The 12,936-nt window shown below is 35.6% G+C and overlaps 1 protein-coding gene across 3 annotated transcripts in view; it reads left to right on the top strand.

Moving 5' to 3' along the window:
- Positions 1–12,936, top strand: part of LOC110097101 (embryonic stem cell-specific 5-hydroxymethylcytosine-binding protein) — a 91,409-nt gene that overhangs the window by 54,221 nt on the left and 24,252 nt on the right. The window lies entirely within an intron of this gene.

Consider the following 12,936-nt stretch of genomic DNA (forward strand, 5'->3'; position numbering starts at 1 on the left):
TCATGGATGCTATAGAATTTTAAAAACAAGCTTATAGAAAATAATTTTTTGAAAAGACTGGGTCTCCCTACTTCATCCTCATAGACCAGATTATCCGGACTCTACCCGCAGGCAGGGAAATGTCTTATAAGAAGGAGAGAAGGATGCAGTAATATGCATGCGACCCCAGAGGATTCCGGCAGTTCCCTAGGTTCGTTAGATTTCTATGTTGTTTAAACCTTAAAAATCTTAAAATATTAGTTATGACTATAAAAATTTTATAGTCCTTAAAGAGCCTAACGAGATCCAGACGAAAGCAAAAATCGGGATGCCATAAATAAACATAAAAAAATAGGTATTTCTACTGCGCAATCAGGTAAACACATCAATATAAATCCAAAAATAATCATCTAAATGGCCATAGGCAAATTGCCTTTATTACAACCCAGATATGCAGAAAATTAAGTGGTCGGGCACCACTGCTAACAACCCGGATTTCTAAGCCTATGACTGACGCCAACAACTTCTAGTGGGATATTGGGTCTTCAATTCTTCAGTGTCTTTAATCTTCTGGGTATCTTCACCTTGGACTCCTTGGATCACTCCTCCTTGGACTCCTTGGATTCGTCGTGGCTTGAATATCCAAACGAAGAGACAATTCTCCCTTTTAGGAAGTATTGCCTTTTCTCTTTGGATATCTAAAGCCATCCAACTCGGTCTTCCAAATGGAAGAAGACTCTCCCATTTAGGAATGCCTTCTTCTTTTAGAATTCGAGTTGGATAAAATATCTCAACTCAAAGTTGTTTTCACAACTCTTAACAATATTACAAATCAATTTACATTAAATGGAAATACAATAAATCTAAAAATCTCTGCAAGGTTATCCTATTAAAAATCATCATCCCAAGCAGTTTATATGGAAATAAAAATAACTAAAACCATTGACCCTGTGCCAAGCCATGCTCTTAATTATGAGGGCTAAACAGCTCCACCTATGGCAGTTATAATTATTTTTTTTAGCCCTCATTTATTTATTTAGGGGGGCTGAGCAAGCACCTGCATAAGATAATATTAGAAATCATAACGATGCCCCCCTATATAACGCTCCTAACCTAGGGGTAAATCTAGCGCTCATCACATCATCCACAGAGTGCACAAAAAGTAAGCAAACACACCAATCATTTTTCAAACACCATGCAATGAAATCCATGAAAAAGCTCCGGCACACAACAGAAAAGTAAAACCCAGCGGCTTAACCTAGATCTAGAAGTGGTGCCCTAGCAAATAATTTTATGTGTGTGTAAGGCTGGTGTGGTTTGGATAGGTCCTAAACAGGGTAGTTAGTTTAAGTTATCTAGAGTTCAGGTTTGTTGGGGTCCGAAAAAAATATTTTTAGTTGAAATTCAAATATTAGTGGATTAGGGTCCATTTTAATTATTTCAAATTGTTAATCAGTTTTAAGAGCTTAGGATACTGATATTTAAAGTTCAAGTGATATTAGTCAATTTTAGAAAGTCCCGGGTCCTCCTAGGAACTAGATTAAAGATCCAAAAAGTCACTATGAGAAATAGACAAGATTTAGGTCTTTTAACACCTTAGGAAAGTACTAGGCCTTAATACGAGTAGTTAGACATGTAGTAGGCTGGAATTGGAGTTTTCTAGGCAAAGTTATGAATTTTCTAAATTTCGGGCCCTCAATGAACTACGGTTGACCAAAAAGTTGACTTTCTAATCTTGTCCAATTTCTGGAAACCTAATATTTTTAATAAATGCTAGACCCTTATTAGAGTCTAATGCAAGTGAGTTTGCCTAATTTGTAATTTTCTATAATTAGTTATGGGTTTTCTAAGTTCAGGGTATTTAAGGGAATTTCTAAATTACCTATTAAAGGGTTGTTTTTATTGTTTTGATCCAAATCAACTCCAAATTGATTGGAATCACCCCCAAAGGTCAGGAATGACCAGAGAAAGTTTTCCCAAGTGTTTGGAGAAAATTTGGGATTTTTAATAATTTTTAATGATTTATTAGTGGCAAAATAGTAAATTCCACCTATGGTCAAATTAGGAGTCAACCTGAAGTCAAACTAGGGAGGCCTATTTATCTAAGGTCAAGGATCAGATTCTGGTCATTTTGAGGTATTATGGGTAATTTTCTGGTCTAAAATGTATTTATTGTAATTTTTGGAAGGTCTCGAGGCCTTATTTAACAGGTTAATTTTGGTTGGTTAATTAAGGGCTCTAAAAACGCCTAAAAATTTCTAGAAAGTTCTGGAATATTCAAGATGTCTCTAGGTTTAAAAGTTGAGGTTTTCATGTCAGTCAGTGATCTACCCTAGCACCTAGAAGACTTCTAAATTTGCTAGACAGGTCCTTAATTATTGTCCTTAGGGTGTCGCTACGTTGTCAATGTTTAAAATAATGTTTTAGCTAACCCTCAAGGTAATAAATGCTTGGGAAACATAAACAAAGTAAGCACACCATGTCCTTAGATCTAGGAGAGCCTAAACTAAGTGCTCGTGGTGCAACCTACACATGCAAACTATAAGAAAAATAAAGAAAAGACACCTAATGAAGGGATTAGTGAATGGTTGGGACCCAACCACCCACTAATCCACTCCCCCATGATTTCTATTCACATATAGAAGCTAAGTTTAAAATTTCATGAAATAGAGAATCTCCTGGAATTAGGGATTTAATTATAAGTAATTTTAAAATATTTAAAAAATACTCATAAATATATAAGTTTTGGAAAGTAGAGTACTTAAACATAGATCAATTTGTAATGTATATAGGTATATGGGAGATCCACTCATCACACTAACGAGAGTTTCAAAATAGTTTAAAAATAAATTTTAATTTAAAATAATTATTATAATAAATATTCAAATAATACTGAAAATACTCAAATAAAAGCATAAAACTGAAATCTGTCCAAGAAGCCAGAATTAATTCCGGCAAGTAATTTTAAAATAAATTTTATAATTTTCCAAAGAGAACGAGGTATGACACGCCGAAATCCGACCAAAAATGAATAAGATACGATTTTTACAAGTTTAAATACAATAATAGAATATATTTAAAATAGTGTCCTTTTACTGTTTTCAAAATAACTGCAGATAGATCCAATACTGTTGATTAAAACTAATTTTAAATTATGCAGAATTCAAATACGATCAAAACAAGGTGTTGTGCATCGACAGCGGAACTTATGAATTTCTGAAGTTTAAAGTATCAAAAGTAATTTTGGAATACTTTGAAAATATTTAATAAAATAATAATAATAATAATAATAAAGTAATCAACAAATAAATAAAAGGTATTAAAGTATGTTAATGATATTTTAATTATTAATAATATTTTAAATAGTTTAAATAATTAAAATAACTTTAGTAATGTTTAATCATTAAAAAGATACCTTCAACATTTAAGTAAAAGTAATTATAAAAATAATGAAAATAAAGAAAATGAAACAACACTGAAAACAGCAGCAAATACTTTAAAATACAGTAGATACTATAAATATAATTGAAATATTAATATATTAATATTTATCATTAAAATATAATTTAAATAAATAATAACAAAAGCATATTTTTACTGTTTTTAAAATAATTAAAAATATACTTAATATTTTTAAATAAAAATAATTATAAATTAAAGAGAATTCAATTCCGCTCGATTCGATATATTGTGAGTCGAAAACGGAGCGAAACCGGATTTTCTATGATTTAACCAAGCAAAAATAGCTTTAAATTAATTAATATCAAATAGAAATCCAGAAAAATCACGGGCCGACACTTGGCAGCGCCTGGTTGGGCACGCCGTCTGCGGGCAATCATTGCCTGTTGGTGCGATGATTGCGCCACCGACAATGATTAGCGCAATCATTGCGCACGGACGCTGGCTCCACTTAGCCACGTCAGCGACGGATCTCAGTCGTTGGATCCGCGCCATAGCAAATAAACGGCCAAGATCGAGCCGCACGGGGGCTCGATCCAACAATGGGTTTTCGCGGTCGGACAGACGCGGGATGAAGCCAGATCTGGACCGTTGATTGGCAAGATCAAAGGTCTAAAACACCCGCAGCTGGAACCCGTCCGGACCGAAACCCTAAACAGAAAAATGCCTCGTTCTCTCGATCTACACGACGGAATTTCATGAACTTTTAAACCTATGTTCTATACTTGTACAGAAATCTTGGGGTTAAAACGTTTGGCCTAGAAAGTGCTTTTCAAAAAGCTATTTAACCCTAAGCATTATGACCTATTCTAAGGGATTTTGAGAGATCTAACCGTCCGATTTTCGCGTTCTTGGGCTCATTGGATTCGTTGAAGCGACAGGAGTATTTCTCTAGTTGACGTCGAACCCTGGTTCTCCTTGGATCGAGCGGTAGAAGCCCCGAAAGCTTCTTGGCTTCGGTTTCGCCGGAGTTCTTGCCGCCGGCGACTCTAGGAGGTCGGAGTTGTGTTGAAAAAACGTGGAGGAAGGTTGCAGGAGTGCTTTCACCAATCTTAAGGCCTGAGGTGGTCTCGAGATCAAGCAAGAGCAAAAAAGTCCTCTAAAAGACCTAAATTTCACTATTTAAACTCCTCTCTATCTCTCTCTTGGACGGTGGTGATGAGATCAAGGGCTAAATCCAGAGTGATAGTGAGTGATTTAGGCGGGATTTGAATTTCCAAAACGTTTGGAATTGATTAGGACATTAAATGGGGCTTAAATTTGCTTTAAATAGGTGATTTTCACCTATTTAAGACTTCGTTTGACCAAGTCAACGATTGACTTGGTCAAATCTGTCAAGAGAGTCAAGGGAGTCCAAGGATTGAGCCATGCAAGAATTGGATTTGATTTGGATTTAAATTTAAGCTCTAATGGGTCCTAATGGGTCATAATGACCTATTAAGGCCTGGGTTGACCAAAGTCAAAGTTGACTTGGTCAACCTAGCCCATTGAGTCCAAGGGAGTGTGGTCGGGTCAAAAGAGAAGTCAACAAACGGACCCCCAACAGGAGTGGTGGCGTTGACTGACTATGCCACAGCAAGTAGAGTGGAAGAGTGCATGTGAAAGAGTACCAACAAAGGTGGAAGAAGGTAGGAAACTCTTCTCCTGGCCTTACCTTATATCGAGGGCAGAGCCTAGGAGAGAATGAAAAGCAGCAGTGCACAAGTTAGGTATCACTGAAACAGTGAACTAGTGGTAAGACCTTCTCCTAGCCTTACCCTTAAACAAGGGCAGAGCCAATATCATGAAGCTCCTTAGACTTGTTTCCCTCACGCATTCCTGTTTCTGCATCTGGCCTGGAAGACTGACCAGTCATTCTTTCTGGCAACTCCTCAGCATATTTATCTGTAACATATAGATAATTCATATAATACATATACTAATATTAATAAGCATAATCATTTCGAAGCATTAAATATGCCTGTTATGCACATGCTATTGTACTAAAATGTTATGCATACTTTCATTAAAACTTGATTCAACCTATAGCTCTGTATATATCAATTCATAATATCTCATCTTACTTCATGATCTAAATCCGATTATGCTTTCATTTGATTTTAATTAGGCTTTGATACCAATTTCCGTCACACCCCAATTTTCCCCCTTAACGATTAAATTGGAATATAACAGAAGGAAAGAAATCTATTTAGATTCTCCCAATACTTCAACATATCAAACTCCACATTTTAGTAATAGGAAGCATTTAATGTACTTTAAATACCATCAAATATAATCAAAGTGCATACAGAGCTCTACTAAAACTTTTAAAATTTACTTATATATCCAAAAAGTCTGCACAACTATCATTCAGATATCTTTTTAGATCATTTGTACACCCAAAAAGAACAGTCACCCCTTTAATGCCCTACGGGCTCCTTTCCCTTGCCTACAGTACAACCACTGCCAATGAGCTATGACCCAATGAAATACACAAGCAATGTATAATAAATAACAATAATATTGCTAACAATTAATTTAAATTTTTAGTCATACGAAATGCATAATTTATTTCCATCTTACTCATTGGTGAACATCTTTAAGAATGTCATATGATGGCTATAAGATTTTGCACCATTTCAGCTTTCCAATTCAAAGTTAGGTCTAACTTTCCAACTTTTAGAATTGAAGCTGTTCTCTCAATTCCAGGTTGGATCCAAATTCCCAACTTCTAGACTTGAGAGTATAAGCTTACCTCGTCAGGTCTTTCGCCTTTACTTGTGCGGGCTTATCCCCCATATATGACTTAAATAACTTTATACTCTTTCATTCTCATGTCCATTTTCATAATCATATCAAGAATTCACATATATAAACAAAGTGGAATAAATTGAAATACTGCTTCATAAATATAACAGATATGCATTTGCAATTGTATAAAATTTCATTATTTTCTATGCATCGTTTGATATCTCACCTCGTCTTCTAGGGAAGTCGGGCAAATTCGTTCTCCTAAAGTACCCCTACCTCCTTTCCTCTTATATAAAATCTAAAGTGAAATTATTTGTCATTCAAAACTGCATTAAAATAAAATATAATAGTTTATTTGAAAGCCTCATAAGTTTACCTCACAAAAGTTTCTCTTCACTCACCTCGAGGTGACATCTCTGCTCGTATGCCTCCTTTATTCACTTCCCCTCCTTACATACAACATTTAGCCACATTTGAATTAAACAATCGTCCCTTTTTCTCACTGTTTTCAATAAAGAACATCATGCTTACTTTCAACAACCATCCTTACATGTTTCAGCTTACCCACCGATTTCAGGAAACAAAAGAAAACCTTATCCATCATTTTCACTGATTTTCAGCACACCACATCAACCTTTATCTCTTATTTCCACTGGTTTAGCACAAAACGATAAAGAACAATTCGTATCTTGATGTCTTAAAAAAAAACTGTACTTCAAACAGCATAACACTAATTTTAGCAAGTAATTCAGCATTTAAGCAGACTTCCAGAACTTCAACCATAATGGTAACCATTTATAATTTTTTTTCCTTAATTGTGCTCTCTGAAATTTACCTTAAACAGCAGCTTACAGCAATCGCCCCCAAGCAGCAACTCCAGCTCCTTCTGATGTTCAATGTCCAGAGAGTGATGGGTGGGGAAAAGGAAATGCTAATGCCTCAATAGGACAGACTTATCATACTATTAATATTATATTTACATTCCTAACTCCACTAACCCTTCCATTCATTCCCAGCCATACGATGCCATCAGCTTTATGAATGCTGATTTAAGTGGAATTGCTACAGTACAATAAGTATAAAAATCTATACATTAAAGTTATGCTAATTAGATACTTTAACTAATGCTTAATATTTAAGTTGACTGTTATTTAAATTATACTTAATAACTATATTATTAATTAAATAGTTAGAGTAAGAATTTTACTTCTATATGTCAACATGTTCGAATTTAAAAGAGGAATTTTATACTTAAATCATTTGGATACGTCTTCTGTCCGCTAATCCGAGTGTTGCGGATCCGGTGGCGGTATATCCGAATGTCATGAAGCACCTCATCGTCCTGATGTTGACTCTCCTTTTCTCATTCACTGGGGGAGTCTTTCTTGAAATTTGTGGCCACTACCTTGAAAGAGACTCTTTTCAAGCTCTTTAGCATAGTAGACTTGTTACTTCCGGTGTTTTTGGACACCAGAACTGTTTTCTTCTTAAGTATTTGACTAAGAAGAAGCTTTGGAACACCAGAAAGTTTAGTTATAATATTTTCAAACATCTCTTCCATTCTGCCAGGAAGTGTCCTTCTCCGTACGTCGAGTTGTCCTTATACCCAACATACTTTGCAGCATCTCAATCACCGTCGTTGTAGGTGTTACTTGTACTTGTATCCACAAGGGTTCGTTGTACCTATGATGTACCCACTATCGTTATCCACAAGCGGCTCGTGCTTATTTATAGGGACCAGTTGTATTCGCTACGACCTCCTGAAAATATTCGTAAGAGAGCCATTGTTTCTGCATCATATCCACCTTTCACCAATTTCAGGTGGGTTGATTTACTTGTTTGCAAGGATGGGTCTTTCACCATCAATTGACAATGTTGCCTTCTTCAGTCAACAGGCAAAGTGTTGCTTGTGCGTCGAGTTCTTCATTGTTGCATATAGAAGACATTTATATTCTTTACAGTGGATTGACATTATTTAAACTTGATTGAATATCGCTATTCATATGCATTAAAAGTATTTTTGCATTCGTATCTTGACCCTCATTAATGCAGATGGGAGATACCCGTGCATTTTGCAGGTGACTGCTATTTGCTTGCAAGTATAGTGCATTTGACCTCACAGGGATTATTGTGGGAGTTTGTTGCATTCATCAGTATCATCAATTATGTACCTTGTCTCATGTATTCATAGGTCTTGATAGTTGAGATTTGTTTTTCATTATTCAGATGCTGTGAAGTAACTATTATTCATTGCTTGTATGCATCGAGGTCCTGTTCGTCACGAGTCCCCTGCTATTTGCTTGTATTTGTTTGAATGTATTAGATTGTTATTTGGCATTTGAATTTAGATCTTGATTGTGCATTTTAGAACTTAGGTTCCACTTCTTGTAGTTCAGTTCAATTCCAAGTCCCATGTTGTTCGTACAAGTCCTCTACACATTTAGTTCAAGTTCTATGCATTCATGTCCAAGTACGGGTCCTCTGTATTGTTGCCCAAGTGAGGTCTTATTGTTCAAGCTTTGTGCACTTCAATGAAAATTTCAGCAGCATCCCGGAATATCCCCCGTTTGGGGGAAATGTAGGGGAGCTGGGCCTTCCCACTATGCTACTCGAGCGTGTATGATAAGTGTCCTTAGACATCGCGGCCGTACATCTTTTCATCCCACCACGCTACAAGAGCGTGTATGGGGCCTTCAACAGTACCCGTACGAGAATACCAGTGGCTTCCCCACCACGCTAAAGCCATCTCTTTGAAACCTCTGTTCCGATCACCAAAGATGGATGGACCATACGAAATTCCGCTAGAAGAACCTCCATTTGAGCGACCAGAAGTTCTCCCATTCAAACAAGCAAAACCGATTCCAATATTACCACCTGAAGGAGTGGATTTTTAGTGAAAACAACCTATGGATATTGAAATGAGCATGTGATTTGATTACTCTTTGTTTTAAACTAGGCCCATGCTGATGAATTTGCAACATCAAATTTAATCCTAACAGCTTTATTGATTGATAGGTAATGGTTTTACAATCTTTATTAAATTAATTATTTTGATACATTCTCCACAATTTTCGAGCTCGTCTCTGTTTAGATTCTTTTGCCTATTGTCATCAATCATGGCTGACATTTGCTACCAATGAATTTTATTAATATTTTACTCCATGAAGATCTCACAGCATCTGGGTATATAGAACAAACAGCCGTGGCTTGTTGCCTGGAGAAACTAGAATACAAAAACTCGTTAAGGATATGTATGGACATAAGCAAAACCCACCCTTGAGCTTGCTTCTATATGTTTTACAGAGTTTTTGCTGAGTTGTGCCTTTGAAGTAGTAAACTTAAGCAAAATTACAAAGCACTTGCAAATGAACGGTATGGAACATGACAAATGCAATTATAATTTGCAAAATATTGGATCCTTATTAAATGCAAAAGAATAAATATGGGACCTGCATTGAATGAAGAACTTCAAACATGACTTGCTTGAGAATCACAACACAAAAGTTTCCTCGATGTTACAGCTTATTCATAATGATTATGTCAATTAAGGTGCTGGCGCCAGCATGTAACAATCACCTTTGAATGTTAACAAAGGGGATTTGAAGTAAACAAAGTGATCAACCTAAAGGCATGAACATGAACTCATGGAGCACACAATAGTTCACTCATAAGCAGCTACAAGAAGCTTATGAGTGTTTGTAAATGACAATAGATGGTGTGCAGACGAGTATACTAGCATTGGATACATTGTATTGCGGCTATTTATAAATGATGAATAATGAAGCTTGGTTAATGTCCTTATTAGCCAGCCAGTGCTCAAGATGATTTAGCGTCAGCTAATTCACGAGATAAGTGTATTTTTCCCTATAAATGATGGCGGTTGATATGCAAAGAAGATAGTAGTTCATCAACATAATGTATTAGAGAGTTATAATGAATGTAGCCTGGTTGCCAGCAGCTAATATCGATTATCTTATGAGCAAAATAATCAATCATCTCGTAATTAGTGACGATGGACATGCAACAAAAGTTGAAATTTGCAAGACAACACGCATAAGGAGATGAGCGATGAATATAATATATCCAACACTGAATGTTAACTTATGGAGAAATACACCAAACTCCTACAAATGACATTAAACGATACACATTGATTACAAAGATGCCTCTATAGCCAACCACAATTCAATGACCAGTAGATACACTGATCCATTGCAAATAGAGACTGAGGATATGCAGTAGATGTAAGCTCGTGCAAGATGTTGTAAAAGACCATTTACTTATCTAATGTATCATCCAAAAGCAAAATGCAACGTGATTACACCAAATGCAGATGCTTATGAGCTATTGTAGGAAATTCATTGTGCATATAATGGGCTATATGTGAGCGAGTACAAGAGAACTGCAGTGAATGCAGTTACCCACGAGCAACAACAGGAAAATTGTTAGTGCACAACAATCCACCATTATGAAGCAACAAATACACATAATGTGATGCTACGCCACAACATATATACAAGCGGACATAAGGCATATACAAACTCCCAAACCGAATACTGCATTCAAATGACAGTTGCACACACAACTGATCAACATCAAATATTTTAAAATGCCCCACACATTCACCCCAACATGTATACACACAAACATAAAGAAATGCATATGCAACAATACACTCGTATGGGCCCCAATGAGCGTGTTATTGGTACACATGCCGTCTGAAAATGCTACGCGGGTCAATAAGTGAAATCAAGGTTTAACTCAATCTTTCTATATGGGTTAATAGGAGTCGACACTGTTCGAAACATCAAATAAATGTACGGTCATGAGATCAATCGGGATATTTGTTTTATATGTTTAAATTAGTCCTTCAAGGTCTACAACCAAGAGAATTCATTAATAAAAGCATAGAGTCGGAAACGAACTTGATCATCTGTCAATAATTAAACATATTCGACAAGGTTCAACGAATAATTACAAAAATACCCCTGAAATATCCATATGAGGCCCGACGAGCATGTTATGGGTAACTCGTGACGCCTGAGAATGCTGCGCGGGTCAAATGATAAATTTAAGTTTGACCCCAATCCTTCTATGCGAGTATATAAGAGTCGACATGGCTTGAACTATCAAACAAATATACGGTCATGACATAGACCGAAATTTATTTTTATACGTTCATATTCAGCCTTCAAGGCTTATAATTAAGAAAATTCACTAGCAAAGACATAAAAACTACGAAAAACTTGATTCTTTATTGGTAAGCAAATGGAGTCGATATGGTTCAATCAATAAAATACTTTTTTCCCATAAACATCCCGATGATGGCCGTTTTGAACGTAGATCTCAACCAGAGGGTTTAATTCTAAATATTTTATATGATTATGAATGCCCATGAAATTCAAAACTCCAAAAATAAAAAAATTTCAAATATTTAAATTGAAATTCAACTATCAAACACTCAAAGAAAGACCCATCAACCCTCCGCAATAGTTTGCCGAGGTTAAAAAATTCAAATATCACTTCAGCTTATAAAGATCTAATGTTTGGTCTAGAATATCACTAGGATTATTCTCAAACAGTCTCTTGTCAGTAAGGGTGTGACACGAATCCTCTAGCCGGTGATTTTCCTGCCAAATGACACCATGGGTAAACGGTTATGATTGAGGCTCTCTGAACCTGGTGGTTTGTTGCCAACCATGATGCATTGACATTCTCCTCAAAGAGGCGTGTAGTGTCTAACAGGACACGCGTCCGACACTCATCCAAGAAGTGTCAAACACATTGCTGAAAACATGTTCGATTAAAAAATAGTAAATACAAATTGGACATGGACACACATGTCAGACACACGTATCTTAAATATTTATTTAATTTTTTCAAATATAATTTCTTGTTTTCAAAATTTTTATTTATTTAAAATATAAAAATAATTTTTTTTATTTCTTATCTACAACACCAAATCAATCGCCCACACTTAATACCCCATTCACCGAATATTTTCATTTTCATTTCTCTTTGACAGTGAAGGTATTTTCATCTTCTCTCTCAATAACTGATAAAAGACATGGACGCTTGACTCTCGACATCCTAATATTAATTATTTTAAGCACAAATTCTAGTTAAATGACTTATTATTTCTAAATTATTTTTAATATTATACTTATTTAATTTTATACACTTTTTCTTAAGATATAAAAACTATAATATCGTGTCTTTGTCTTTGTTGTATCTGTGTCGTCATGTTTGTGTCTGTGCATCATAGGCCGCGAAAATGCACCAATAAGTTAAGGCCATGGCCATAGTCCGTATGCTCAATAATACTAAATATTTGAGATATGAATCAATAGGATAATTAATAGGGCACAAAGTTCTCTGTTTGCTATGATTGATTCAAATTTGTCCTCTTAGACAAACATCCATCCTAGGTCTACAAGTCCCCTTGGATGACACAACCTATGGTTGCTAACAAGGATCCTTCTATCAGGTTTGATCGACTACATCCTCTGACTAAGTAGACCAGGGACCATGATGACCTTGGATTACAGAACCATGAGATCTTAATCAAACTCATCATCATTCCCCCCACTATCCACTTTAAGTGAAATATAGTGAAAATTTTAATTTTAAATATGAAATTTTCGAATACCAACCAATACTGCTACTATATGCTGGATATCACGTATCTACTGATATGATGTATTTATTTGATGACTAGCCTTAATCGAAAGTTCTCTTTTGCTATTAGGAGGGCTAATTAACTATAGG

This window comes from Dendrobium catenatum, unplaced genomic scaffold (assembly GCF_001605985.2).
Source record: "Dendrobium catenatum unplaced genomic scaffold, ASM160598v2 fragScaff_scaffold_853, whole genome shotgun sequence".
In the NCBI taxonomy this organism is placed as follows: Eukaryota; Viridiplantae; Streptophyta; class Magnoliopsida; order Asparagales; family Orchidaceae; genus Dendrobium; species Dendrobium catenatum.